The 26,917-nt window shown below is 36.1% G+C and overlaps 1 long non-coding RNA gene across 2 annotated transcripts in view; it reads left to right on the forward strand.

Moving 5' to 3' along the window:
* Positions 1 to 22,470, forward strand: part of LOC113603871 (uncharacterized) — a 309,663-nt gene extending 287,193 nt beyond the window's left edge. Inside the window, exon 5 of one of the 2 annotated variants that reach the window (XR_003425636.2) lies at positions 21,967 to 22,470. This is a non-coding gene — a long non-coding RNA (uncharacterized LOC113603871). Of the gene's footprint in view, positions 1 to 13,342; positions 13,418 to 21,966 lie in introns of those variants that run through there. The other variant, XR_008293064.1, reaches the window with a different exon arrangement.
* The last annotated feature ends 4,447 nt before the right edge of the window (positions 22,471 to 26,917 follow it).

Genomic DNA, 26,917 nt, shown 5'->3' on the forward strand with positions numbered 1-26,917 from the left:
ATTAAGAGTAATAATAAGGATATTTACATGTTAATATAAGTAACATTTTTTGTGAAAAAAACTTATTTTCCTACAAAAAAAAACTGGTGAGAAAAAATTGAATTGTTTCACTGTTTTTGCACATCTCTGAATGTCTGGTGTTATAGAAGACAGTTGGATTCTCATATCTGCTTTTTCAGCCAATCTGTTGTGATGTCTTATTTTCCTTAAAGAAGATGAAAAAAATTCTAGTCTTACATAGATATGGGGCTGGGAAAGGGAGAACCTTGTAAATTCTAGTTTTACATAGATATGGGGCTGGGAAAGGGAGAACCTTCTGAGGGTCTCAAGAACCCCCAAGGGTCTTTGGATCACATTTTAAGAACTGCTACTTTAGGGGCGCTTAGGTGGCTCAGTCACTTAACTGTTGGACTTCAGCCCAGGTCATGATCTCGCAGTTGGTGAGTTTGAGCCCCATGTCAGGCTCTGTGCTGACAGCTCAGAGCCTGGAGCCTGCTTTGGATTCTGCGTCCCTCTCTCTCTGGCCCTTCCCTGCTTGCACTCTGTCTATCCTCTCTCTCAAAAATAAATAAACATTAAAAAATATTTTAAAAAAAGAACTGTTACGTTAGCCTATTGAACTTTCTATTCTTTTCTATGCATCTGTCTACCTCCTGAACTAATATTTCATTGTTTTAATTTAGTGCATATTTACAATATGTTTTACACTCTGTAGTAAAATTTTCTCCCCCCAAAAGTTTTGTACCTACTTTCATGCATTTTTTCAGTTAAACTTTAAAATAATTTTATTAAGTTTAAAAGACATCCTGTCAGAATTTTAACTGGATTTATATTCTTTATAAAGGAACTTGGAGAGAATCAACAGCTTTACAACATAGACTTTTCTCTTTGATATTACCCCAATAGCTGAGAAAATGGGAAAAAAAGATTTTTGGCCCATTAGACTCCTTAATGGATTAGGGTTAATTCAGTGCTATACACCTTCAATATAGAGTAGTGAAAGTCCAAATCTCTGAATTAAAACCTTATGAGGATAATCAAAGTCATTAATCGTAGTAACTGTTTTTGTTTGTTTGTTTGTTTGTTGTTTGTTATAGCATTGAATGGTAAGGGGTTCTTTCAGCCTATTGAGTCTGGTGATTTGTCTGTTGTTTCTTTCTAAGCTTCTATAAAGTTTTGTTTTCATGTTTATGGTCAGAGTTTAAAGGGCTTATTTGAACATTGCAAAAATGTAAAGCATCAAACCTATGACAGTATGCCATATAGAAAGGGATCTTAGGTGGGAAACAATACCGGGAGATTCTGGCTTCTAATCTTAGTTGTAACCATTATTCACTGTGGATTTGGAGTTCATCTTGATCTCACTGATATTTAACTTCATAACTTACAGAATAGCAATAATGAAACCCATTCATTCTCCTTATTTCAAAGGATTGAGATGAAAGTAAAGTGTAGTGAATACTTTGTAAGGTTTTATAAAATTCATGGTATTATGTATTGCTGGAGTAATAGAGTTGTGGACCTGGGCCAAGACCACAGAGATTAGCTACTTCACCAGTCCTTGGGGCCCTAGGTATTTTCTAGGTATTTCCCAGAACCAGAGGGTGGAATTAGGGGCCTGAGTAGGAGAAAGAGTGAAAGTTCAGGGGACCCTCCCCATTTTTCTGTATTAGGTTTATGCCTTGTGTTTTTTTTTTTCTCCCCTTGAAGAAGGAGAGATGGTGCTTTCAAACATCTGGAAACCTCTGGTTCCAGTTCAGACCCTTTTTTATAGATCTAAAAACTGCAGGCAAACAGAAGTTCTATTCTCATTTACTCAGCTTGATAACGGTGGTGTTAGACCAGAAGCATGATCTAATGTGTGATATACACTCAATTTGTTTAACCTTCAATTTAAAATATGTGCAAAATTTCATCATCTTTGGCTTTCAGTCTGGAAACCTGATTTACTGCTGAGCTGTAGCCAGGTATATTCTTGATAAATAAAGTCAAATATAGACACACAATATAGATGCTCTTTAGTCTGTCAGAACTATGTATCTTCATCTTAGAGCTAAAGAATATTTATACACAATAATTCATTAATATTCATTATATGAAGACATTAGAAAACTCATCTACTTAGAGAAAGTCAAAATCTAAATGAAGTATATTTACTATGGGGCAGAAAAGAAAATTCGGTGGAAAAAAGAAAAATCAGATGTTCTTTATTAAAGTCTAACTCAATTCCTGAAGAAGTTTCGATTAATCTTCTATGTGTCATGTCTGTAAGATACCAAGTACTCAGATGTCTCCATGTATCAAGATGTTATCACAGAGATAAGAAGTTTAGATGAATATTCTTGATTTGCTTTGTTTTTCTTCAGATAATTTGCTATATGGACACACATGAATGAATTACTATTATCGGATCAAATTTTGTTCAAATAAAAGAACTATATGATAAGTTCTTTTTCTAGCATGTCTTTATTTTAGGGCACAATAAAATTCAAACCAGAATATTAAATGTACTCTGGCTTTCAGGAAGACAGTGGTGGCTTCTTCTTGAGAACAAAGACAGCATGTAGCCACTGTTTAGTTTATTCATTTTGGAATGATGTTGAGCACATAAAAGTAATGAGCCAAGAGCACATATACCTGTCCTGTAGAAGCATCTTTCATCAGGGGGGGGGGTTTCAGAGGCATAATTGAGTGTATGAGTCCCCATTGCCTCATCACATATGGGGTAGTTCCCAGTTCTCTGGCAGGGCTTGACATTAACCCTAACTCTTGGGCTAAGGGTCTTTCCACTTTCTTGATAATGGAGACCATTCTCCTGTTGCAATCAGGGACTAGGATATCATAGCATACAAAGGAAATTATATTAACCAGATGATTTAAGTAAAATGTTTGGAGTTTCTTAATATTCTAGAAGGTAGGGGATAACAATGTTTAAATTCCCCATTAAATTTTTGGTGGGGTTTTAAGTACATACTCCTGAATTACAGAAGGGTAGAAAAGTCACAACCATATGTAGCAATGTTTACACTTCAGGTTTACAAAGTAAACTTTACTTTGAGCTAGAAACTGCACATGAGAAGGTGTTGCACATTTATGCAGGCAGTATGCTCCCTCACTAATGGGTCTTTGTTATAGAAAATAATTTGTACTGGATGTTGAGCCCTTTTTAAAACAGGAAAATGTAAGTCTCATTTTACACAGACTGTTTTTAATTATAATTTGACAAAAGAAATAACCACATTACCTATTTGATTTGCCAGAACCTTATCTAGCACCACCTGTTGAGCCCAAGGCACTCAAATACTGACATATTGCAGAGAACAAAATTATGTAGCTGGCACACTAACTAGTGTTGATGCCAACAAAAGCATAATATAGCCTTTGTACTCGAAATAAAACAAAAATACATTAAGCTACCAACTGTAAAGGTTTAAGAAAGCCACATTTAATTATATACAAACAGGTCCTCCTAACAAAGAAATATAATGAAAAATGGTCTTGGAGTTTAAAGGCCAAAGTTTGCATGGTCCACGCTGGTGACTATCATGAGCTTAAACAAAGCAGAATTTCATGGTGCAGTTGATTTATATTAAACATGACAAGGAGATGCCAAATTTGTTTTTATGAACTGATGGGTTCAGTCGAGTAACATTTGCAGTGTGAGAAAATAGCACAATGCATTGTCATATAACCAGCAAAACAAAAAGCTATAATTAGTTATTAGCGAATGTATAATTCATTGCATTCAATTTTGTGAAGAGTATATTGCCTTTGAAACTTCCCCTGCATTTGCCTTTGTACACGTGTTGACTTACACAAAGTTAATGCTGAAATATGCGGTCAAGACATAAAGGGTTGTATAGGTGTTTCCCTTATTTTGAGACAAAGGAATACAAAGGCCATTTTGGAAGACTGACATTAGTAAAAACACAATGTCAAATGTTTGAAAGTATTGATGACTATATCTGTTCAATGTGGAGTCCTTACTTTAGGCTCAACATTGTACTTCATGAACATTATTTCATTATCCTTTTGGAAAACGTGAGAAGTAGGAATCATTATTCATATTTTACAGATAAAGATTTTGAGACTTTGAGAGTTAATTAACTTGTCTAAATTTGCTTATAAATTAACGCAAGGCTGTCTGGTCCCAAAGCAAGTATTCTAAATCTCTGTACAGTAGATATCTATGAAGATATTCTTTCCTAAAAGAGGATCTGTAAATTTGTGGATTAGGATGCCCAGGTGAACCATGTGACCAGAGTATAGTTCCATGACTGAGATGTCACTAAAGAAGCAACTTAATTGTATCAAAATGTAACTTTCTGATGAAGGGATGAATTAATAGAAGGGCACTACTCTAGGTAGAGATTGAAAGAGAAAAGAGGGAGGTATGGAATAGTAAATAGTGTTCATGTTAGTATAGTAGAGAAGGTGTCCTTCTTGTTCTGAAAGGGCAATATTGTTTACAGGGGCAAAAACACCCCCAGTGAAGAGAAGCAATCCAACTCACATATCTCTCCTTCACTGATGACTCTTTTATATTCTGATTCTGGGCTCTTCAAGCAAACTTCTGACCTGTAATTTAGTCTGTGAAGTGAATCAATCCACCAAGAAGCAGCACCCAGGGCAAATGACCAAAGGCTGTGAATCTGGCATTATTTCTTTTATTGTAACTTAATAACTGGCTTATTGGTTTATAAAAGAGACTCCTGCAGGGGCACCTGGGTGGCTCAGTCGGGTTGAGTGTCCAACATCAGCTCAGGTCATGATCTTGTGGTCTGTGAGTTCGATCCGAGTCAAGCTCTGTGCTGACAGCTCCGAGCCTGGAGCCTTCCCTGTGTCTCCCTCTCTCTCTGCACACCCCTCCACGCTTGTGCTCTGTCTCTCTCTGTCTCAAAAATATGTAAACATTAAAAAAACTTTTCTAAAAGAGACTCCTGCAATTTCAGTTTGCCTAAATAAATCTCTCTGAGTTTAACTGATTGCCTACAACAATAAAAGATAGTTTCTGAATCTGAAAAGCTGAGAACCAGGAGCTGGAAACCAGTAACCAAGGAGGGAATGCTTATGGGACATGCTCTCTGAGACCTCTTCCTCTTCAGTATGGCTCCTTAAATGAGCATAAAGTCTTTATGCTTTTCAGTTCTATCCTCTCATTTATATAAATGGAGAAAATAAGGCAGAAAGGTTCAGCAGTTTGTCCGATAAATAAATGATGTGGAGCTCTGTGTTTGTCCTTTTATATCTGTACTGATTTTTAATTATTTTAGTTACAGATATTTGGTACTTACACAGTGCAGTTGTCTTTCACTCTGTAATAAAAAACTATAGTTTCACAGATGAAAGTATTTGACTTTCCAGATCTGCTAAAGATGTCACAGTTTCATTTATTGTTTTATTATTTTGGCTTAATAAGACCCTAAACTAGAATGCTAGAAACTGTATTAAGTTGTAATAATATGATTACATACCTATTGTGATAGGTGATTTTGGAAAATAAGTGCCAAGCACTTTTTAAAACTTTATGTACTAAACTTTCATAGTTGTTATAAATGACAAAACTGATTGTCAGATAGTTCATATAATTTTTCTGTGTTCTAATGGCCCCAATGCTTGGTTTAATACTTATTGCCATTGCCTTAAAATTCTTAATAATTTAAAATGATATGTAATTCAAATATAATTTATAATTATTGCCACCCATCCAATAATCAGCAAACCTTCAGTTTGTCTATCTTCAAAGCTTACATTTTTTGAATTTAAAAAAAAAAACAATTTTTTTAGGATGTGTTTAAAACAGGGGCACCTGGGTGGCGCAGTCGGTTAAGCGTCCGACTTCAGCCAAGTCACGATCTCGCGGTCCGTGAGTTCCAGCCCCGCGTCAGGCTCTGGGCTGATGGCTCAGAGCCTGGAGCCTGTTTCCGATTCTATGTCTCCCTCTCTCTCTGCCCCTCCCCCGTTCATGCTCTGTCTCTCTCTGTCCCAAAAATAAATAAACGTTGAAAAAAAAATTTTAAATAAAAAATAAAAAAAATAAATAAAACATACTGAATAGCTTTTAAAAACCATATATAATCTAGGTCAAATATTTAAAATATAATAACCCCCATAAGTCAAAATACTATTGGGTAGATGGGAAGAACTTGGATTGGACAGTTGTTTGTAAGTGAACATCAACAAAGGAACTTATGAGAGGAGAGAACACAAATCAGAAATAGATGTCCCTTTCCCCTCAGCTTTGGCATCCACAGCAAGCTATCTGTGCTGCTAAAACCTGGCAAAAACTTTATAGGCATCAGAAAGGGAATCTGAATGTATGTGTATGTGGACAGTGATAGAAGGGGAGAAGGCAGTGAAGGAAGGATGTAGAAAGAAGTCACCAAGCCTGGCTTCATGGAGCAGGTGACCTGTGCATCATGTAGGGCCCTGTACCCTGGAGGACCGCATGCTCACTCCAGTGCTACACTGTCAATTCTTGAAATTCTTAATAATTAAATAAGTTGACCCCATATTTTGATTTTGCACTGCGCCCTGCAAATTAAATAGCCAGGTAACATTTATAGTTCAGATGAATCTTTTGAATCTTGGTGTGAATGAGTGACCTACTAATACTCTGAAAAATTTCCCCAAATTGTTTAATTATATTTGAATTAATTAATTATAATTAATTAGTAATTAATTTCAATAATTGATTTCTCCTTCAGTCTCCCACATCCTTTGTAACTATTAGTTGAGAGAAAGTCAGAGGAGGAAATGAACGATGTTGGCCATTGGCATGTCTCAAACCCCAGCAATACTTTCTATCTTTGGACAAGCACATAAGAACAGGGCTTATGGATTTAGTTGAACATCTATTTGTCACTTGCCAGCCTCTGAACTTAGAACTTTATGTAGGTATTTAACTTAATGTTCACAGTCAATTCTCTGCTGGGTGTATTACTATCCACACCTCACAAATGAGGATAGGGTTAAGAGAAAGTAATTTACCTAAGACTGATATTCAAATCCTGGCTTATATAGTTTTAAAATCAAAGCTGGCTTCCTCAAGTGGGGGTTCCTCAACCTGCTATGGTGACCTTCAGAACTAAAGAGACTTCTTTGCAAATTAATTTGGGAAATCAAAGGTCCAACAGACCCATTGGTACCATGTTAGGTGTAGTTAGTGGTATGCTCTTAAATGTTAACAAATTCAGCAATGGGGACAGGGGCTGATTTGTTCAATTTGCCAATTTCCATGGTGTAAATATTATTGCAGAGGCTGATTTCAAGCTATTGCAGCCTTGGGAAGAGTTGTGTACAGTTGGCTCTTATTATGCGGTGGGACCCAGCTTCAATATATCACTGCTTATAATCCAACAATACATTAGGTTAACACTTTTATTGTAAATGTTGAGTATTCTTTCTCTATATACAGACAATTAGTAGGTTAGATTTAAATATTTTTTCCTTGGTGAGGAGAAAGGGGTGGGATAGTTGATAGAGACGAAGCTGTTTTTAAGTTTTTTCTGCAGCTGTTTTATTGCTAATTTTCTTTGCTCATTGTTGTATTGACTGGGGCCATGCCTGTTTTTTGTTTGTTTGTTTGTTTGTTTGTTTTTCAGGTCTTTCATTAATTTTTTTTAATGTTTATTTTATTTTTGAGAGAGAGAGAGAGAGAGTACAAATGGGGGAAGGGGCAGAGAGAGAGGGAGACACAGAATCCAAAGCAGGCTCCAGGCTCTGAGCTGTCCAGCGCAGAGCCCCACATGGGGCTCGAACCCACGAACTGTGAGATCACAGTCATCTGAAGTCCAACACTTAACAGATTGAACTACCCAGGTGCCCCTATTTTTCAGGTCTTTTAAAACCACCAGCAGGCATGTGAAATGTTCTGTGGTCTAGGATCATTTTGTAGAAAAGAAGAGAAGTCATTAAAAACCTCCTGGACACAGGGCATACCAGCTCTAGGGCATCTTATTTATTGCACTCTTTTCTTATATTTATTTCATCTTTGGATCTTTAAAATTTTTCATTTTTTAAAAAATTATTTATTTTGGCAGGGGGTAGACAGCATGAATGGGGGAGGGGCACAGAAAGAAGGAGAGAGAGAGAATCCCAAGCAGGCTCTGTACTGTACTGTCAGTGCAGAGCCCAACGTGGGTCTGAAACCCATGAACTGTGAGATCATGACCTACCTGAGCCAAAGTCAAGAGTAGGATGCTTAACTGACTGAGCCACTCAGGTGCCCCTGTTTTTGTTTTCAGATTTAAAAGCATTATCATGGTTTGTTTTTAACTGGCCTTGTGAGGATTGAAACATTGTTAAATCTCTTTGGGAACTTAGTTTACCCTATAAATAGCAGGATTCAATTGCTTGTGATCTTATTACATACTAAAAATATAAGAAAGGATTCACTGAACTAAATAAAACTTTGGGCATAATAAAATATCTAAGCATGGTAGTTCTATAATATTTAGTTTCTGAATATCCTGTTCTTTTTGGATCTCTCAAAATCTCAGTGTAAACTAGGGTTTCTCAGCCTCAGTACTATCGACATTTTGGGCCAGATGATTTTTTGTTATGGGGGCTTTCTTGCACATTGTAGAATGTTTAGCGGTATCCCTGATCTTTATTCAGTGGACATCAGTAGCAACCTCCAAAATATGACAACCAAAAATGTCTCAGACATTTCAAATCTTCCCTGGGTGGCGGCAGTGAGGGGACAAAATCAGTCTGCACTGAAAACCACTGATTGAAACTCTATAGATATAATTGATTGTTTGATGTGATTTAATGATGATTTCCATTGTTTTGTTTTGTTTTTTTCAATTCATCAAGGATTCTGTTGTTGAGTCCATTGTGAGTGGGGTTCATTTAGTTAGCATGCATTTACTAAATACCTGGTGTGGCTTAGGCAATGTTTTAGGTGCTTACCATCCATTACTAAACAAACCAGATAAAGATCCCTGCCTTCATGGAACTTACATTCTAGAGAGGAGATTACTTCTCAACATTTTTAGCCAATTTTAGAAGATGGTAAGTATTAGGCAAAAGAAAAAAAATACAGTTAAGTAAATAAGGAGAATGGCAGATGGCAGGGAAGGGCTACAGGTTGCAAGTTTCAGTAGAGTAAGTAGCTAAGGGAAGGCCTCAATAAGGTGATATTTGGGCAAAAACTTGAAGTTGGTGATATCTGAGGAAGAGCATTTAAGAAGGCAGGGAGAGCCAGTGCAAAGGCTTTAAGGTAGGAACATTCCTGGCCTTTAGAAGAACAGCAAGAAGTCCAATGTGGCTGAAGCAGAGTGAATGAAGGGAGTGGTCAAGGGGCCAGAACCCATAGGACCTGGTAGCAGAGGAATGACATGAGGTGACTTACCTTTTAATGCAATCATCTGACTCTTCTGCTGAGATTAGGCTGTTGGGGGTGGTAGTTGTGTAGGATAGAAGCGGGGAGACCTGTTAGGAGTCTATTGCAATAATTTAGGATACTGATGATGGTGATTTGGGTCAGGAAGGTGGGACTGGAAGTAATGAGAAGGGATTGGATTTTTGATATATTTTGAAGGCACAGACAACAAAATTTCTTGAGAACTGGATGTAGAATGTGAGAGAAGTAGAGGATAAAAGGATGACTGTAAGATTTCAATACTAGCAATTGAAAAAGTTGGAGTTGCCATCAATGCAAATGATGAGCAGTGTTGGTGGGGTAGGTTTAATGTTTGAATTGATCTATTTATTGAACAAACAGATGGAGATTTCAGGTATTCAATTGCCTACCTAAGTATGGTGTTTGGGGAAAGGTTGGAGCTGGAGATATGAATTTGGGAGTTATTGGCACATAGCTGGCATTTAAGATCATGTCTGAATGGAATCTCCAAGGGAATTATTATAAAAATAGGAAAGACATAGTGGAAATCTATCCAGCATTGCATGGTACGGGAGGAGAAGGAGGAAGAACTAACAACGGACACTGAGAAGGAACAAGCATTGAGATAAGAGAAGTCTGGGGAACTGTGATGTGCTGGAATCCAAGTGTAGAAAAGAAGAATGATCAACTGTGTCAAACGCTATTGCTAAGACCAAAAGTTGACCATTGGGTATTGACTTGTGGAGGTGATTGGTGACTTTGATAAGAGTGATAGGAGCAAAAGTGATACAAGACTGAGTGGAGTGGATTTAAGAGAAAATGGGGCTGAGAAATTGAAGATAGCATATACAGAGCACCCTTCCAGGAACTTTTTACCAAAAAGAGGAGAAAAAAAAAGTAAAATAGCAGCTAGTGGGGAAAGTTGAAGTTAGAGAAGATTTCCTTTAAATATGGGAAAATTTTTAAAAGAATGTTTTTCCCTGACAAGAAAGATCCAGCAGAAAGCAAGAATTGATGGCATAGAATAGGGTATGGAGCATTGTTCTAGTGATGTCCTTAAGTGGGTGGGAAGGATGGGATTTGGGTACAAGTGGAGAGGCTGGCTTTAGAGGAGCTATCATATGTATTTGAAAGATAAAGAAACAGTGTGGAGAGATTGAACTTTGAGAAAGAAGAGTAGATTTTGTATTATTTATTAAGTAGAAAATATAATATACCATGATATTTTATTATGGGAAGAAGCTATTTCTAAATAATATTCTAGACATCAGTGGTATTGACTGCTTTGTTCTTGAATGCATCAGTATAGACAACTATAGAAACTTCCTCATATCTTACTATAAATAATGTAAGTGGACAATGAAATATGCAATGCTATATTGGCCAAAGTGATCCAGTTTTATAACTTCATCCCCATTTTAATTAAATTCTTTTTTCTTTTAAGGATGTTGTAGATGAAATGTCCTTTGAGAATATAATATTTTTGTTAAGATTGCTTGGGAGAATAATGGAACACAGTAAAATGTATTTTTACCTCAGTTAATTACAATGGAAAATTACAAAGTAGTCTGTTTATTCAATAAGTTTTCATTTTTTCTTTCATGGCAGGGTACTATTTTATTTGCCAAATGTCAGGTTGTTGTAGTAGACTGATCTTTAAAATTTCAAAGCAGTAGGATTCTTTTTTCAAGGAAAACTTTAATTGAAACCCCATTATATAGAATGATAACAATGCTATTTCTTTTGGCCAAATGTCTTTTTAGAAGTTGAAATTGATAACATTTATTTCTTAAGAATCAAATAATGAGTTGTTTTTTTTTTTTTTTTTTGTGAACGCACATATTGAATTTAACAGCTAAGGATGACAGCTACACTTTGTAGTCAGTGTCATAAACATTAATTTCTGTTTTGTTTTAGTTAAACTGTATCAAGAAAATCATGACTAATACAGAGAGGTGGTTGCAAAGGATAACAACTATTTAAACAGCTCATTTTATAATGTCGGGATGGTTGAAAAGCATATAGAATACTTCCAATATTAAAAATGAATACAACTTCTCAAAAAGAATCACTAATAATATCTAACAACTGATTCAGTTCCTTTACTAAAACAGACATTCAGAATACAAATTGGATAATAGCCACCTCTATTAATTGTAATATTCTGTAATTACTAGCAGACTTTCTCTATAATAACTTCTTATTTCACAATAGATTGCATATCATGATTGGCCAATGCATCGAGCAGATGTTCTTGAGCTCTGTTTGGTATTTAACTGAGTACATGTAACACATGTGTTCTGTTTGTGGAATTTATGAAAGCATGAGCATGTTGAATCTAAATTCAACAAAAGATTAGTACAGAAAGAAAAATCTTTCTAATCAGCAGATTATGAAAAGTTTAAATGTATGTATAGAGATGGTAGGAGGAAATTTGAGGAGGGCATGAAATGAATGGATCTAACTGTGCAGCCAACAGATGATAGTTTTCAGCATGTCCAAGTTTGATTTATAACACTGAAAAATGAAATTTGTGTCTAACATTTGCAAAACTCCTGGACTATGTCTTTGGATTACCAAGGTTCCAGAGGACAAATCTGAAAACCACTCATTTTATGGAAAAAACAAGAGATAGAACATCTTAATGACTGCCCAGGAATCCTAACTCATTCATGCACTAGCTGTATGAATTTGGGCACATGATGTAAACTTACAGAGCTTTGGTTTTCTCAAGTGTCATGTAGGGATGGTGACCCTTACCACACCTAGTTTTTTGCTAAGACCAAATCCTTTGCAATATAGTAAAATACTAAGTATCTGATACAATATCTGGTATACAGGAAGATGTGCATGAAATGCTGTTAACATCGAAACCTCACGTCTTGAAAAGTAAAAAGTTGTTTCTAAATTCTTAGAAAAAGAGAAAGAAAAGAGAAAAATTATAGTTTGGGAGAGGAGGGAAGATTATGGTTTGATTTAAGAAAAGAAAAAGTAATTTCATCACAAAGAGAGTGATTTCCTAACAAGGAGAATAATGAATGCATGGGATAAAATGCTTACCTTTGGAACTGAATGGAAATATTTACGATCTAGATTGAATGCTCTGAAACACTAAGTAATGTGTGTCTAATTTTATAAATCAGCTATTCCATTTTTGGAGTCAAAAAATTTTTTTCGATGTTCTGTTCAGCTTCCAGTAAGTATTATGTTTCATAAAATGGAGGATAAAGCTGCAGAAAAGATACAGCACCATACTGTAGTTTTTCTGATTGCCAACTAAGCCCTGTGGTCTGCAAGGGTTGAAGGTTGTCTTAGAAGCGCTGTCTTCTGGTGGGCAGGCCCACCCTGGGTCAGTTCATTATTCTCAAGCTGGGGCTGCATACCCAGAACTCTCTCGCTGTAGATAATGTAAAATCACCTCTGGCTGCAGGTCCAAATGAATCCATATCCCCTGAATGAACTTTTCTTCAAATATAGGAGCCAGAAATATCCATGGTTTAGTGACTTTCAATTATTTAACTCCATGAGCCAACTCAGTGATACAAAAGATTACATATTAGTGGTTCCAAAACTTGGCTGCATACCAGTATCACCAAGGGAGCATGTTTATGGAACAGATTCCCAGGGTTCACCCCCAGAAATGCTGACTCAAGTACAACCATTTGACTTTGCTCTTAGAAGAATGTAGGGTCCATTGTAAGCAAGCTTACTGTAAGTGAAACTAACATATGCAAAACTGCTTTACTTCAGCTGCAAGGCAAACATGCTCCTTGTACAGATCCCCAGGAGCATGTGGATTTAGAATGTAGTTTAATTTATTCAGCTCCTTACCATACTTACTCTGTCTCGGCTCCTTGGGCAGCCCCACATGGCCTCCCATGGAGTGGGTTAAAAAACACCCTATTTTAGATTCTTTTCATCTTATTTTCCTACAAGGGCCCTTAACCCTTTGTTTTATCACTGCTACTAGAAACCCTTGGATTTTTCTCCTAGGTCTTCTGCAAGAGCTTCTCGGATTCAGAGTAAAGGTGGGATGCTGAAAGATGTGCCCTAGATCTTGTTGACAGAGTATCTATGAGAAAATTTGACCTTATCCTTCTGTCAAAATCAAGCTCTTTTCACATATTCCCTGAATCTTACTATGTTAAAGAATCCCAAGTCTTGCTGGTCAATATCTCTATTCCCCTAACATTTATGTATCTATTGTCCAGGAGGAGGAAGGAGGGACAAGAATAAAACAATCTTGCCCCACTTAGTTGAATATTCTTCCTGAAATTGCTTTTAGTTTTCATATTTTTACATATTTTTAAAATTGTGAAGTCCTTTAAACATAAGAAAAGTATTGAGAAATAATATATATCTCTGTATGTATGCAGGATGAGTAGATATAAAAAAACTTTGGTATAGTTGAATTTTTATTTATGGTTGATGGGAGCTTAAATGTATACAGCCATTTTGGTAAATTGTTTGACAGTATCTACTAAGGATAATCATGTGCATATCCTCTGACTCAGAAATTCCATTCTTAGGTATATACCCAACAGAAATTTCACACATGAACAAAAATACTTACAATGGTACTCATAATAGTCCCAAACTGGACACCATCCAAATACCCATTAAAAGAAGAATTATAATGAATTGTAATATACTAATACAATGGAGATCTAAATAGCAATGATAATAATGGACTAATGTTGGACTCATGAATAAATCCTTCAGACATAATATGTTTAGTGCATAAAGTCAGAAGCAAAAGATATAAAATTCTGTGATTCCTTGTATATAGACATGAGGCAATATTTAGTGAGAGAAGTTAAAAAATAGTTAATCTTCTGGAGTATTTTGGGGTATTCTATATCTTAATATGGGTGGTGTTTACATGGGTATATTCACTGTGCAAAGAGACATCATTGAGCTATACACTTAAAATTTGTATACTTTATATTATATATGTTATGCTTCAATTTAAAAGTTTACAAAAAAAGAAAAAAGATGAATGACTTCTGGCTTCAGAGATCGTAAAGTATCAAAAAGGGTAAATAAGAAAAATACAAACTTATCTACAGTATAATGAAATTTAAAAACATTACTTACACTGAGAAGCTTCTATTAAGTTCAAAGAAAAAGCTGATTATGAACAAAGGGACAAGGATAACAGTAACCATAGATTTCTCAACAACATTGAAAGCAAAAAGAAACGTGAATAATATTCTAAAGACGTAAAGAAAAGGGGAAAAAACCCTACATTGTGCCTATAATTTTATATCTAGCCAAATTTTCATTTGATTTGAGGATATTATATAAAAAAAATATTTCAGGATACAAAGACTCAGTTTCTTTTGTCATACAAACAACCATTCTGAAAACTTTTTTTTTTTTTTGGTAGGAAGTACTAAAAGCATAGTGCCTAAAGTTAGTAATATTGTATTGTATACTTAAAAATTTGCTGAGAAGGTAGATCTTATGTTGTGTTCTTAAAAAAAACACACTTTTTTATTTTTTTAAAAATGTATTTATTTATTTATTTTTGAGACAGAAAGAGACAGAGCATGAGCAGGGAAGGGGCAGAGAGAGAAGGAGACACAAAATCTGAAGCAGGCTCCGTGCTCCCAGCTGTCATCACAGAGTCCGACGCGGGGCTCAAACTCATGGACTGTGAGATCATGACCTGAGCTGAAGTCGGACGCTTAACCGACTGAGCCACCCAGGCGCCCCAAAACAACCCTTTTTTACTGTTTATTTATTTATGAGAGATTGAGAGAGAGAGACAGAGAGAGAGAGAGAGAGAGAGAGAGAGAGAGAGGCAAAGACAGAGACAGAGTGCAAGTGGGAGAGGGTCAGAGAGAGAGGGAGACACAGAATCTGAAGCAGGCTCCAGGCTTTGTAGTTGTATAAATTTGGATCCTCAAACTGCATGATATACAAGACAGTATTTGTAGAGGTGCTTATAGTGGTCATTTCTAAGGAGAATTCTCCCTCCCCTTCCCCGCCCAAATCGGGCAATTATAAGCTTTTTTTTGTCTCTTTGTGCTGGTGGGAAACTTTTTTTCTAGCACCCCTCCTCCCCCGCGCCTTTCTCTGAAAGTGCACATCTTCTGGGATTCTCATTTCATGTTGTTGTTTTTTTTAATTTAATTTAATTTTTTTTTTTTGTTTTATTTTATGTTTGAGACAGAAAATGAGCAGGGGAGGCGCAGAGAGATGGAGACTGAATCTGAAGCAGGCTCCAGGCTGTCAACACAGGGCCTGATGCGGGGCTTGAACTCACAAAACGTGAGGTCAGGATCCTAGCTGAAGTCAGACGCTTAACCGACTGAGCCACCCAGGTGCCCCTCATGTTGGGGTTTTAGTTCTGACTCTGTTTCAACTGGTTCTGAAAAAGCGTATCTACTGCTGATGACACTAGTACCCGCCATTTTTCTCTTCTGTGCCCTGCTCCATCTTAGGCAGATACCAAGATGGCTTACATGGATTTCCTCATTTCAGATTCACTCTTCAATTCTGACAGTTGGATGTTTTCTTTTCTTTTCTGGATATCTCAGATAGGCATTAAATTTATTAAATATTTTCATAATTTATGAATATTTTAGAGAGAAGTTCAGATATTATTCTGCCATCTTGCTGTAATCAGAAAACTCTTCCTCTTGAGAGCTCTGATACTAGAGGAATTTCAGCCATAAGAGTTTATTTTTTGTGTAAAGTTTATGATCTTCAGAGCAACCAGGACAAATGAAGATTGTTGTAATACTTTTTGTCCTTCCTCCACCCCCGCCCCCAACCTGGTGCTTACATTTCATGCCCCATTCATATTAGTAAGCACATACCAGGTTTAGATTGAAGTGTTCCAAAGTTTTGCCCTTTTCCTTCATATTCTATTCCAAGAGGAATTTTAACCATTTTATCTTTGCATGGCTCCCCCCAATCTGCTGAGTCCAGTATATGTCACATTTATTATACTCAGAATAATATATTAGCCTCTATAAATGTTAAAAACTAGAATTATTACTTTCAAGGTTTGTTTATTCTTCAGAATTTTTCAAAAATTATTTTTTTCTTTATATCTTTTTTCTTTCACTTACTAACATCTCAAACTTCCCAGGCCATGGTGCATTTTATTTTCCTCTATTAATCATCTTTGTAGTATTATCAAAATGAATGCCATCTCTGAATATAATCTGCAAATATTTACTCCTCCTTCTAAATAGTTAATTAGTATGCTACATAAAGCAAGGCGTACCTTTCTCCTCTTTGCCATTCCGTTAAATATCTTCTCAGTTCAGGGTGCTGATGTTTTTCATTATTGGCTATTTCAGTCTCAGTGACAGGTTGCTTAAACAAATCAATTTAAAAACACTTTCTTAGAGGGCTTCATAATGCAGTGTTTTTAATGTCCTAGTAAAGCTCAGTACATTTCCTCTACTGAGTTGGTTATTTACTGGTATTGCTTTTTCCAAGGTGAAAGTCTATGACTGTTTGGTAAGTTTTGTAGTTTAAAATTGCACTGTGCTTTCTAGTTTTTCATTCATCTTTTTGTTCAGCGTTTTACTGTATTTGTTTAAAAATGAAAATTCCTTTTGGAGAATCTGGAAATTTATAATTACAAGTAAATTATATCTGGGAAAGTTAATGAGAGCTCTACCAAAGCAATACAAGAGATATTTAGTAAGGTTGTATATGGCCAATATACAAGTAAAGTTCATAAATAAATTGCCTTTCTATAAATCATCTATGCCCATTTAGACATGGCATGGGCATATGAATAAGGTTGAATCACCCGACAAAACACTGAGCTAAGAATCTTACCATGTAATATGATTAACCTATTTCTCCCATTTCACCTCCACTCCACTATAGATCTCTTCCAGTATTCTATTAGCTAATGTTCTTGTGATACACACAGAGGGAAGAACTTCTGACTGCCTACTCTGTATTGTGCTGGAGGTTCAAAGTGAATAAGACATACACAAGTTGGTCAAACAGTTAATTCTCAATCCTTGTATTTCCTGGCATCTTGGCAACTTGTCACACTGTTGACTACTCCTTGCACCTAGGTAAACTTTCCAGACTTGGCTTCTATACATCATACTTTCTTGCTTTTTGTCTTAAATCCACAGTTACTATTTATTGGTCTTTCTTCCTACTTCCTCCTCTTTTCACCTGCCATTTTATGTTGGAGTGTTGTGAGGCTTAGACCTCGATCTTCCTCTTTATCTTACATGTACTATTTTGATAATTGCATCTCAGTTGATGTCAGCTTCATTTTTTTTTCAGTTGCTCAAGCCAAAAATTGTGCAGTTTTACTTGACTTCTGTCCTTCCTTCAAACTGCACATAACCTGTTATGTAATCCTGTGTGTTCTACCTGTCCCCTTCTCACTACTTTTATAACTACTTCCTTGCTTTGAGTTACCCTTACATCTACTGCAGTAGTCTTCTAACAGGGCTTCTTGTCACTATCTTGTGAGTTTAGCCTTAAGTTAGATGCCAGAACATTTTTAAAAATTTAAATTGTGGGGCATCTAGGTGGCTCAGTCAGTTGATCACCTGACTCTTGATTTCAGCTCAGGTTATGATCCCAGGGTTGTGGGATCAAGCCCAACATTGGCCTTTATGCTGAGCGTGGAGCCTGCTTATGATTCTCTCTCTGTCTCTCTGCCCCTCACTCCCACTCACACACATTCTGTCTCTAAATAAATAAATAAATAAATAAATCACTATGTCATTCCTTTGCTCAAGGGTCCGCAATGCTGCTTATTTTACTTAGGGTAAAAGCCATAATCTTATAATGGCCTATAGGAACCCATTATAATTCAGTGACTTTCTTCTTCTGCTACTCTACCCTTATTCCCTTTGGTTTACTTACACTGGCCAACTTGCTGTTCCTTAAAAACACTAGATAATTCCCATGTAAGCACTTTGCACTAGCTAGTCTCTTTGTCTGGAATGCTCTTCCTCTTGAGTTCCTCTCTGGGGGTCCTCGTGTCTTTATTCACATATCACCTTATCAGTAACCCAGTACTGACCACACTATCCAATATTGCTACCTGCCCTGACCTCTACACCCTGCATGCACTCTGAATTCCTCTTATTCTATTTGTTCTTGCTTACTTTTATTATAATGTAAGAAGTGATTTAGCCTTTGTCTCTCTCCACTAGAGTGTAAGTTCCTTTTTGGCAAGAAATTGTTTTGTGCACTAAGGTATCCTAAGAACCATAGACTTTCCTGGAACATAATAGATGCTTGGCAGGTATTTGTGAAATGAAAAGAATAGTCTAGGAAAGGAGATAGAAAAAATGAAGACTATTGCATATATTATGGTAAATTATGAGGTTGGTATGCACTAAGTGCCAAAGGAGAACAAAAAGGAATCTCTAGTCTCTTCTGGGGATTCAGGGAGAGCTTCCAGGATAAGAAAACACCTGAACACAGTTTTGAAATTTTGGTAGGTTTTACCAGTGGAAGAGTTCTTGGTGGAGAAAATAGAAAGTGCAGATACTTAAAACATAAAGTCATGTGCATTGAATGAATAGGTTTGGACAAAGATGGTACATTTAGTTTTGGAATGTTACCTTAGAGGTGCCCAATGAACATTCACATAAATGAGAAGAGCAAACAGAGGGTCAACTGTGCTAGAACACTGAACGCAGTAGGGTGGCCAAGTAGAACTTAGCATCAGAGAGATGAAGAACTTCTGATTATTTTAAAGTTGTTCTCAATAACCCCCACCCACAAAAATAAACCAAAATGCAACAGCATTGAGAACTTGTTCTTCATACAATCAATCTTCCTTGATAGGAAATTCACAAAAACTGAGCATATATAGTTAGTGGTAATAATTTTAAAAATTTACATCAAAGCTGATTTGCTACAGATATATTATTATGCACAATAATTTCTTTGTTGTATAATTGTATGCATGATAAATTGCCCATAAAAATTTATTTAATTAGATGTGTTTTAAACAATCAAATATTAATTTGTTTTTTCATTTCAAAACTTTGCTCTCTAGAGCCTATATTAATTTTCATGATAGCTTGCACAAAGGTCTAGGATCTAATCTTTTAGCATCTAGTGTTTCATTGTGCTATGGACTAATTGTGTTCCCCCAAATTTGTATGTTGAAGCCCTAAACGTCTGTGATGATATTTTGAGACAAGGCCTTCAAGGAGATAACTAAGGTCAGATGAGGTCATAAGAATTTGGCCCTAATCCAACAGAGCTGATGTCCTTATAAGAAGAGGAAGAGACATAAGAGATCTTTCTGCTCATGCACAGAAAAGAGATCAGGTGCAGATACAGTGAGGAGGTGGCCATCTACAAGTTAGGAAGAGATGTTTCACCAGAAACAGAATCTGCCAGCAGTTCTGTCTGAGACTTCTAGTCTCCAAAACTGTGAGAAAATAAAATTTTTGTCATTAACACCATCCAGTCTGTTATATTTTGTTATGGCAGTCTGAACAGACTAATACACCTTCTTATGCTACCTGGTTCCCATTGTTGTTCCACTGTTAAGTTTTTTCATATTGGCTATGAATTCCCACTCATTTATTTTTTATTCAACAATTTATATAACAAATATGTGTTGAGTATCAGTTTTGAGCCAAGTTCTGCAAGTTTGGGAGACAAGGAAGAAAAACAGAAGCAGATCTTTGTCCTAATGGAATTTATAGTCTAGTAGAGGAGGAGATAATAAAAGAAGTAGACAAACAGATCTTGATTCAATTTATAGTCCATAATTTGAAGGAATTGTACAGTTTAGAAATGCTAAAAAATAATTAGGAGGGGGTAGGAGTTTGGGAGAAGGTGATCTGACAAAGTAAGATCTTTAAAAAAATGTCATGGAGCCTGCCATGCAAGGAACTGTTTGGCAGGGAAACACATTTCAGCTATTCTTGAAAACCTGAAAAGAGGCCATAGTGGGGGAAGAGTAGAGAGATGGGAAGAAATTAGATCTCATGGAAGGGGCTAAAAAAGCAGTTTCAATTTTACTCTTTCAGTATTAGGAAGCCATTCTGGGGTTTTAAGGAAAAGAAAGTATTATTGATGATTTCACAATATGACTGCTGCCCTCAGGGGAAAAGTTTTGAAGATGAGTGTAAGTGATAGCAGGGAGGCCATAGGTCACCACTATAGTGCTCCAGGAAATCTTAACTGTGGCTTGCTCTAGGATGATGGCAGGGAAGATGGAGAAATAGAGCAGCCCACCAATTCTTTTTTTTTCCCCCACCAATTCTTAAGGCAGCAGACAATCTGAACCATGATGCTGTAGGATTTTCAGTTTATACACTATGCCTGGGAAGAGTAGAAGTCAGGATGGGATTTCAGAACATACATTGTGTAACAGATAAAGGGAGAGAGAATAGTATGGGTCCCTGGCTTATGTAGTTATTTTTTCTTTCCACAAATATTAATTGAATGCTTAAATCTCAATGGTGAACACTAGTCCAGGTGCTGGAGTTGCTATATAAGAGATAAATCTGATCACTGCTTTCTTGAAATTTGTAGTATACTGGAGAACAGGCAAGTAAACAAGGAATTATAACATAATGTGATGTTGGTAATGGAACTTTAAGTATGACAAAGGCAACAAATTGATGCAAAGGCAAGAGTAAATTGTTAGGAGTAAAATTTTAAACTCAGTCAAGAATGATTAGAAGTAAAGGGATTTAAAAGAAGAGAATGACTAATGCTAAATTATGGAAAGGGTTTCAGTGCAAAAAAAAATGGGAGAAAAGAGGGGTAGGGATATTCTCATACTCTGCTTCCCATAGACACAGTGACTTACCTGCTGTCATTCCCACCATCAAAAAAGCCCTAAGTGATGAAGTCAGTGACTTTTAGGAATAGCTGAGCCTCCCCAGCTCAGACAATTGACGTGCCCCTTAGTGAACTTCCTATTAGCAGTGTTAAAGCCTTCCCTTCTGTAATTAGAAACATAAAAAGTTGCAGTGGAAGATACGTGAGATATACACATGAAGTATGAGGGCGAAAAATACCACTTGTTCCTATTTTGACAAGGAACCTGAAGAAGGGGAGGTGAATGACATTTAAAAAAAATACATAAGGGAGAAGCTACAGATCCTTTACTGGGCCAATAATTCATTCAATTTGACATTAATGGATGATGCTCCTATGGCTTTGAATTTACAATTTCATTCTAGTGGCAGGACTTTGTCTTGATCAGTGAAAAAGACTCTCTGCCTTTTATCCTGGGACTAAGGAGTGAAGTTTTGTGGTTTTTTTGTTTGTTTTGTTTTGTTTTTAATTGTGGCAAGACAATATATCCTCTTAATAAATGTTTAAATATAATACAGTTTTGTTAACTATAGGCACAGTGTTGTACAGATCTCTGGAACTTACTTGCGTAGTTGAAAGTTTATGCCCATTGAGTAGAAACTTTATGCCCATTGAGTAGAAACTTAGAGACTTATTTTGCCCTTCTCTTTGGTTCCCCACTTTCACAACCTGCCCAGGACTCTAGGACCACCCAGACACAGTTCTCTGCTTGCTGATCCTCCTCCAATAAAATCTCTTAGTGAAATCCAAGGCCAACTTCACATTTATCTTATTATGAATATATTGCCTGGACATTCTTTGTTTTACTTTCTTTTCAGAAAAACCTGACTACCCTCCTGCTACTCTTCCACAATGCTGACCAACTACTTCCTTGCCTGCCTGGATCATCCTGTTTGCGGACACTGGACATCATCTCCAGCATAGTTACGTTAACTGGATTTCCTCTGCTATTTGCTTTTGAATCCACCTGGGCTCCCCTCAGTGGGTGTGTCTAGTCTCTGGGTCCTGGCCTCATTCAGTCTGGTCCATCCTGCTGGGCACCTAGATAGAATAACAGTAACATAAATTTTATACTTGATTTTAGGAAAAACTTATAGATTCCCACAGGTAGAGCTAAAGCTGAACAATGAGTGGGAAAAACTGTTACCCAGAGAGGGAGTTAAAAATACACATCTAACAAAAATACTCAGGTTGGGTAAGGAGCCAAGAATTCCCAAATTTATTTTCTCTTCCTACACTACTATCACTATTTTTATCCTTATTCCTCCAATCATCACTCCATTAGATCTTAACACATTTTTTCCCTTGCCTTTATTTATTTATTTTTTTGGATTTACCTGTATTTCCTTTACTTTTCCTTTCTTTTCTTTTCTTTTCTTTTCTTTTCTTTTCTTTTCTTTTCTTTTCCTTTCCTTTTTTCTCTTTTCGTTTCTTTTTTCACTTATAATTTTTATTATTTATTTTTTTAAAATTTACATCCAAATTAGTTAGCATATAGTGCAACAATGATTTCAGGAGTAGATTCCTTAGTGCCCCTTACCCATTTAGCCCATCCCCTCTCCCACAACCCCTCCAGTAACCTTCAGTTTGTTCTCCATATATATGAGTCTCTTCTGTTTTGTCCCCTCCCTGTTTTTATATCATTTTTGTTTTCCTTACCTTATGTTCATCTGTTTTGTCTCTTAAAGTCCTCCTATGAATGAAGTCATACGATTTTTGTCTTTCTCTGACTAATTTCACTTAGCATAATACTTTCCAGTTCCATCCACGTAGTTGCAAATGGCAAGATTTCATTCTTTTTGATTGCCGAGTAATACTACATTGTGTGGTGTGTACGCATGTGTGTGTGTGTGTATATGTGTGTGTGTGTATATATATATACACACACATATACACACACACATATACACACACACACCACATCTTCTTTATCCATTCATCCATCGATGAACATTTGGGCTCTTTCCATACTCTGGCTCTTGTTGATAGTGCTGCTATAAACATTGGGGTGTCTGTGTCCCTTTGAAACAGCACACCTGTATCCCTTGGATAATTGCCTAGTAGTTCAATTTATGGGTCATAGGGTAGTTCTATTTTTAATTTTTTGAGGAACCTCCATACTGTTTTCCAGAGTGGCTACACCAGCTTGCATTCCCACCCACAATGCAAAAGAGATCCTCTTTCTCTGCATCCTCGGCAACATCTGTTGTTGCCTGAGTTGTTAATGTTTGCCATTCTGACAAGTGTAAAGTGGTATCACATTGTGGTTTTGATTTGTATTTCCCTGATGATGAGTGAAGTTGAGCATTTTTTCATGTGTCGGTTGGCCATCTGGATGTCTTCTTTGGAGAAGTGTCTATTCATGTCTTTTGCCCATTTCTTCACTGGATTATTTGGTTTTTGGGTGTTGAGTTTGATGAGTTCCTTATAGATTTTGGATCCTAACCCTTTATCTGATATGTCATTTGCAAATATCTTCTCCCATTGTGTTGGTTACCTTTTAGTTTTGCTGATTGTTTCCTTTGCTCTGCAGAAGCTTTTTATTTTGATGAGGTCCCAGTAGTTCATTTTTGCTTTTGTTTCCCTTGCCTCTGGAGAAGTGTTGAGTAAGAAATTGCTGGCGGCAAGATCAAAGAGGTTTTTTCCTGCTTTCTCCTCGAGGATTTTAATGGTTTCCTGTCTTACACTGAGGTCTTTCATCCATTTTGAGTTTATTTTTGAGTATGGTGTAAGAAAGTGGTCCAGGTTCATTCTTCTGCATGTCGCTGTCCAGTTTTCCCAGCACCACTTGCCAAAGAGACTGTCTTCATTCCATTGGATATTCTTTCCTACTTTGTCAAAGATTAGTTGGCCATACGATTGTGGGTCTATTTCTGCGTTCTCGATTCTGTTCCATCGATCTAGGTATCTGTTCTTGTGCCAGTACCATACTGTCTTGATGATTACAGCTTTGCAATACAGCTTGAAGTTTGGGATTGTGATGCCTCCTGCTTTGGTTTTCTTTTTCAAGATTGCTTTGGCTATTTGGGGCCTTTTCTGGTTCTATACAAATTTTAGGATTGTTTGTTCTAGCTCTGTGACGAATGCTGGTGTTATTTTGATAGGGATTGCATTGAATATGTAGATTGCTTTGGGTAGTGTCGACATTTTAACAATATTTATTCTTCTTCCTTTTAGATAGACTAGGAGTTCATTTGGGTAAAGATTGAAAAGGTTAATTTATAAAATAAAATCTTTTTTTTCTGTGTGAATTTTTAATAGAGTTATTTGTTATCTTTCTCAAGTTTGTACTTTCAGTTGCTCAAGACATAGATGGCTCCAACAATCTAGAGGTTTTACTATGATGAAAAGAGGTCAGGGTGCCTGGGTGGCTCAGTCAGTTAAATATCCAACTTTGGCTCACATCATGATCTCATGGTTCACAACTTCAGGCCTGCATTGGGCTCTGTGCTGACAGCTCAGAGCCTGGAGCCTGCTTCGGATTCTGTGTCTCCCTCTGTCTCTGCCCCTCTCCCGCTCACAGTCTATCTGTCTGTCTGTCTCTCTCTCTCAAAAATAAGTAAACATTAACAAATGTTTAAAAAAAAAGGTTGTAGGCACATAATAGTAAGCTAAAACTCAAAGTACAAGATCATTTCTATTCTGCTTTTTATTAACTCCGCTGTTTACAATGTATTTTAACCTCATTTTTCCGTAGATAAAGTGGAGAAAATAGTAATTTGGAGAGTAATTTGGTAATGTCTAAAAAATTTTATAGTTTGCCACATAATATTAACATCTTAAACATAATTTAATAAAAAGAAATGGATATTTTTGAACATCTATTTTTCACTTGGTTTGTCAAAAATTGCTACCTGTCGTATCCACAAATAACCTTATTAAAAAAATCACTGGAATTGCTATGAGATTACTTAAGAGTAGTTGTGTGACAAAATTGTGTGCAAAGTATGAACATGTTTTCAATTTGAAACTGGCCTGGAAAATGACATTAGTGACACTTCCAGTGGCCTCAAATATTTCGTCAACTTTAGGTAGAACTAGATTTTACAAAGTCTTCTGTGTCTGCCAAGAAATACAAGGGAAGAACAATTAATAGAATTGCAAATCCAAGGTAATTTGCTAATTTTAGTGTCTAAGTAAATTTTTCAAATTTCTTAATAGGAAAAAAATATTTTAAAGGTACTGAAATAAGCTCATATGAAGATTATGAAGTATAGGGAAGGGTAGTTTGTGGGACAATAGTTGCCTAATAAGCTACCTGCTCTGGGGTTTTATTGTAGGATTTTATTAATGTAAAGCTTTATGCCACATAAGATATCAGAGAGATCTCATTGTCTGAGCATATTCGTATTGTAATCCAAATCTCAATAAAGGTGGCCATATTTAACTGAATTGTAATTTTTTAATGTCTTTTATAAATGTATACGCTGGGTTAGGGAATGTTATGATATTAGAAGGGTAGAACTGGATGTTTCAGGATAGCCTTCATAGGTCTGCTGGCTTATTTTGTGATATGTTGGGATGGGTTAGGATGGGAATCATATGGAGAAGTTGGTTTGTCACACTCCAGGGATAGAGTCTAAGTAGCTCTATTTTATTCATTTATCTAGAGAGCATCAGTCTCTGAGTGTTTGATTCATGCTATGCCAACAGAGAAAAGATTGTTAAAAATGCTGATACACTAATATCCTTCCTTTCTGTTTTTCTTACATGGAATTACACAATAGTTTGGAAACTAAAGCAAGGGAAAACTTTTCTAGGAATGAGATTTATTAAGTATTGGAATGTACAACTAAGGGAGGCCATCTGATGTCCTTCCTGGAGATCTTCTTAAAATAAGAGCAAGATTAATTATGGTGATTATGGATAGGCCTATTGCCAACAGGAGGACGGATTGTAAGGGCTGTTGCATGGGAATTCCTGCAAGGGCATCACTGTGGGTGGCATCTATCAATGCCTGTCACTGTTTTTATTATTGCTCATCCAGTCATCATTCTAGTTGACTGTAATACTTACTTATTTTTCTGGCCTTCAGATAGGATAGGAGTTTATTTGGGTGAAAACTTAAAAGGAAAATTCATAATATAAAACCTGGTTTTTCTTTTCTGTATTAATGTTTAGTGTTTTTTTTTAAATATAATTCTTTATCTTTACTCACCAAGTTTATTCCTTCTGTGACTCAACCTAGGAAAAGCCTTTGTAGATATTGTGAATCAATGAAGGTTCAGTATTATGTTTTCCTGTGTATTTAGTACCCTCTTCACAAATCAGAGCAGTGGGTCACATGCTATCAAATTTGATTAAATTGAAATAAATTAATCATTTGTTCTTTTTAGCATGTCATACTGAAAAGGAGTTTCAATTGCTTTTATAAAAGTTACTTTCTTACAGAAATGTGAAATTCACAATCCCCATTAATTGAATTTGTTATCCTTTGTTATCTTGGCATTTTTATCCACTGTTTTATGAATCCTCTTTCATCTATGACTTGATTTATAATGAGATTACAGAATCTCCAGATGCTTTAATGAATATCTGTTCTTCCAACACAAGTTAGAGTTATTAGTTTAGCTGCTAGGGGATTTAATATATTTTATGTTCATTTTAAAGTCAGGATGAATGAAATAAATTTTGTGTGGAGTGGTAAACGCTGTACTTAACAAGTTTATCATAGTTTTTTTCATAAACATTTAATTTTTTGAATTATTTATTTATTGTTTATCTATTTTAATTGAAATATAGTTGACACATGATACTACATTAGTTTCA

Source organism: Acinonyx jubatus, chromosome E4 (genome assembly GCF_027475565.1).
Source record: "Acinonyx jubatus isolate Ajub_Pintada_27869175 chromosome E4, VMU_Ajub_asm_v1.0, whole genome shotgun sequence".
NCBI lineage: Eukaryota > Metazoa > Chordata > Mammalia > Carnivora > Felidae > Acinonyx > Acinonyx jubatus.